Consider the following 4,258-nt stretch of genomic DNA (forward strand, 5'->3'; position numbering starts at 1 on the left):
CCTGACCTTTGGGAGGCCCACCTCGGCCTCCCAAAGTGCTGGGATTAGAGGAGTGAGCCACAGCGCCCAGCCTCTTCCATTTTATTTTTTTGCAATTGTTATTTAGTTTTTATTTTGTAATCATAAACTTAACTCTGAAATCCAGCTAGGCATGGAGGAGAATAAGGCAAACATGGAACCCAAAGGGAACTGAGAGATAGCACAAAGATTAGAGGCTACTGTGAGCAAATGAGGTGGAGGGTGCTCTCCTGAGCTACAAAAGGAATGATCTGGTGGTTAAGATAAAACACAAGTCAAACTTATTAGAGTTGTCCTAATTGTCCTCGGCAATGGTGATCTTCTTGCTGGTCTTGCCGTTCCTGGACCCAAAGCGCTCCATGGCCTCCGCAATATTCATGCCTTCTTTCACTTTGCCAAGGACCACATGCTTGCCATCCAACCACTCAGTCTTGGCAGTGCAGTTGCAAAACTGGGAACCATTTGTGTTGGGTCCAGCATTTGCCATGGACAAGATGCCAGGACCTGTATGCTTCAGAATGAAGTTCTCATCATCAAATTTCTCCCCATAGATGGAATTGCCACCAGTGCCATTATGGTGTGTGAAGTCACCACCCTGACACATAAACCCTGGAATAATTCTGTGAAAGCAGGAACTCTTATAACCAAACCCTTTCTCTCCAGTGCTCAGAGCAGAAAGTTTTCTGCTGTCTTTGGAAACTTGTCTGCAAACAGCTTGAAGGAGATGTGGCCCAAGGGCTCGCTGTTGATGGTGATGTCAAAGAACACGGTGGGGTTGACCATGGCTGGGCATATATATACTATAATATATGTGACATGGCATGACAGGCTCCTGGCAGCATCGGAATCTGTGGTATGAGGTTTCTTTTAGGGGTAGTGAAATGTTCTGACATTAATAGTGATGGTTGTACAACTCCGAATATTCTAAAAGCCACTCAGTTGTATACTTTAAAAGGGGGGATTTTATGGTATATGAACTATATCTTGATAAAACTGTTGTTTTTTAAAAAAAGTCCAAATGTTTAATTCCATCATTCTTTGTTAATCAAGAACTCTGATTATGGATTAGTTTTCACAGAAGCTGTGCTTCTCTCCCCAAATTCTGCATACTCCTCTTTGTTTGGGCAAAGCTTGCCCATTCCTCAAAGTTCAGTTCAAGTCTTGCCTCTAACACAAAGCAGCCCTACTTTCCCCAACCGTGCTAGTCTTTTCTTTCTATATTCAGTTTGTTTTTTTTTTGAGACGGAGTCTGGCTCTGTCGCCCAGGCTGGAGTGCAGTGGCGTGATCTCAGCTCACTGCAAGCTCCACCTCCCGGGTTCACGCCATTCTCCTGCCTCAGCCTCCTGAGTAGCTGGGACTACAGGCGCCCGCCACTACGCCCGGCTAATTTTTTGTATTTTTAGTAGAGACGGGGTTTCATCGTGTTAGCCAGGATGGTCTTGACCTCCTGACCTCGTGATCCGCCCTCCTCGACCTCCCAAAGTGCTGGGATTACAGGCGTGAGCCACCGCGCCCGGCTCTATATTCAGTTTTAACTGTCTGCATTTTCACGTGGGCACCAAAAGCACATGGAGGGGAAACGGCACTGGCCTACAGTGGAAAAATGGCCACATTAACAAGCCTTATGACCTGTGCAAAATAACCTCAAAGAGCCTCAGTTTCCTCATGTGTACGATGGCTATGAAGATCTCTACCTGTCCTCCCTCTTAAGGTTGTGGGGAGATGACAGATCCTTTTTGAGCTGTAAAGCACCACAGGAAAAAAAGGTGCTATTAATACTGTTAGAATCATCAGTTACCATTCCTTTATATGCAAGGCGCTGAGTTAAGAGAGAAGGGTATTAACTGCCTTTAACGTAAAAATTGAGCTGAAGAGGAAATTAGTTCTCCAAGCCTAAGTGCTGAAGTCTGGTGTAAATAGTGGATATTAAGGGAGGAAGACGGTTCCTACCAGCAGGAAAGAACAGGCAAGACAGCTTCACATGGAGGAATGCAGGGCTTAGCTTCAGAGAATCAGAGGGTTAGGGCCCCCAGGCAGGGAGCTTGAATCAAAAGTGGATGTGGGAGGAACCGGGATGCTTGGAGGTGAGAATGGTTTGTTTAGACCAGCGCTGTCTAGTGGACCTTTCGGTTAAGATGTGTATTAGTCTGTTTTCTCACTGCTATGAAGAACCACCTTAGACAGGGTAATTTATAAAGAAAAGAGGTTTAGACCGGGTGCGGTGGCTCACGCCTGTAATCCCAGCACTTTGGGAGGCCGAGGAGGGCAGATTACCTGAGGTCAGGAGTTGGAGACCAGCCTGGCTAACATGGTGAAACCCTGTCTCTACTAAAAATACAAAGAATTAGCCGGATGTGGTGGCGCACCTGTAACCCCAGCTATTCGGGAGACTGAAGCAGGAGAATCACTTGAACCTGGGAGGCGGAGGTTGCAGTGAGCCGAGATTGTGCCATTGCACTCCAGCCTGGGAAACAAGAGTGAAACTCCATCTCAAAAAAAAAACAAAAAACAGAAAACAAACAAACAAAAAACAATCATTGGATCTTGTAAGAACTCCCTCACTATTACGAGAACAGCAAGGGGGAAGTCCGCCCCCATGATTCAATTACTTCCCAACAGATCCCTCCCTCGACACGTGGGGATTACAATTCGAGATGAGATTTGAGTGGGGACACAAAGCCAAGCCATATCATGATGGAAATGTCTGTCTAACATAAATATAATGAGAGCTGCATATATAATTTTATATTTTCTAGTAGCCATATTAGAAAAAGTGAAAAAAGGTGTAATATTCATTTTAATATATTTTACTTAACTCAATACATCCAAAATAGTACCATTTTAACATGTAATCAATATCAAAATTATTATTTCTTTAACCCCTCCACCCCCTTTTTTAAGAGATGGGGCCTTTCCCTGTCGCCCATGCTGGAGTGCACTGGTGTGATCACAGCTCACTGTAGCTTCCAACTTCTCGGCTCCAGTGATCCTCTCACCTCAGCCTCCTGCATAGCTGGGACTACAAGGGTGCAGCCACCCCACACACAGCTCAAAAATTATTAATGAGATATTTTACCTTCTTGTATGTGCCAAGTCTTAAAATCTGGTGTGTATTTTACACATCTCAATTCAGGGGCTCAATTTTCAACAGAGTGAAATGTAGTCTTACTAAAGCAATAAAGCTGTGTTTAATATAAAAGCATTTACACTGCTTCCATTTAAAAATTTTATATTAATTAAAATTAAGGCCAGGCGCAGTGGCTCACACCTGTAATTGCAGCACTTTGGGAGATCAAGGCTGGCAGATCACTTGAGGTCAGGAGTTCAAGACCAGCCTGGCCAATATGGTGAAACCTGTCTCTATCAAAAAAATATTAAAATTAGCTGAGTGTGATGATGGGTGTCTGTAGTTCCAGCTACTCGGGAGACTGAGATGGGAGAATTGTTTGAGCCTGGGAGTCGTAGGTTGCAGTGAGCTGAGATCGCACCACTGCACCCATACTGGGTGACAGAATGAGACCTTGTCTCAAAAAAAAAAGTTAAGTAAAATTAAAATTTAGTTCCTAAGTCACACTGGCCGTATTTCAGACGTTAAGTAGCCACAAGTGCTGGCTGCTCAGTGCAGACCTGGGGTTAAGATCCCGTGGTAGGTTTTGAGACTGAAGCTGAAGGCAGTTTCTCTATCCATACCTCCAGCCCAGGCCTCCCTGGGCTCCTGGCTCACACCCAACTGCCTTCAGACACATCTGTCTGGGGTCTGGATTATGACAGTGATGATGCCAACGAGGGTGATGAAGAGTCCTAGACCTCAGGAGGTCACCCTGCCATGGAAATGCAGAATCCTAACTTTGCAAAGTACTTTAAGGCTCACCTAGGGATGGTTACCTCCAGCTGGGATCCTGGACCCCTGGGGGTCTGTATTAGTCCATTTTCATACTGCTATGAAGAAATACCTGAGACTGGGTAATTTATAAAGAAAAAAAGGTTTAATGAGCTCACAGTTCCACATGACTGGGGAGGCCTCACAATCATGGTGGAAGGTGAGGGAGGAGCAAAGTCATGTCTTACATGGCGGCAGGCAAGAGAGCGTGTGCAGGGGAACTGCCCTTTATAAAACCATCAGATTGGGCCAGGCACGGTGGCTCACGCCTGTAATCCTAGCACTTTGGGAGGCTAAGACAGGTGGATCATGAGGTCAGGAGATCAAGACCATCCTGGCTAACACGGTGAAACCATCTC

At 45.3% G+C, this 4,258-nt stretch overlaps 1 pseudogene; it reads right to left on the reverse strand.

The window, feature by feature from the left end:
- Positions 1 to 313: 313 nt before the first annotated feature.
- LOC116458383 (peptidyl-prolyl cis-trans isomerase A-like) lies at positions 314 to 801 on the reverse strand (annotated as a pseudogene).
- Positions 802 to 4,258: the final 3,457 nt, after the last annotated feature.

This window comes from Hylobates moloch, unplaced genomic scaffold (genome assembly GCF_009828535.3).
Source record: "Hylobates moloch isolate HMO894 unplaced genomic scaffold, HMol_V3 SCAFFOLD_19, whole genome shotgun sequence".
In the NCBI taxonomy this organism is placed as follows: Eukaryota; Metazoa; Chordata; class Mammalia; order Primates; family Hylobatidae; genus Hylobates; species Hylobates moloch.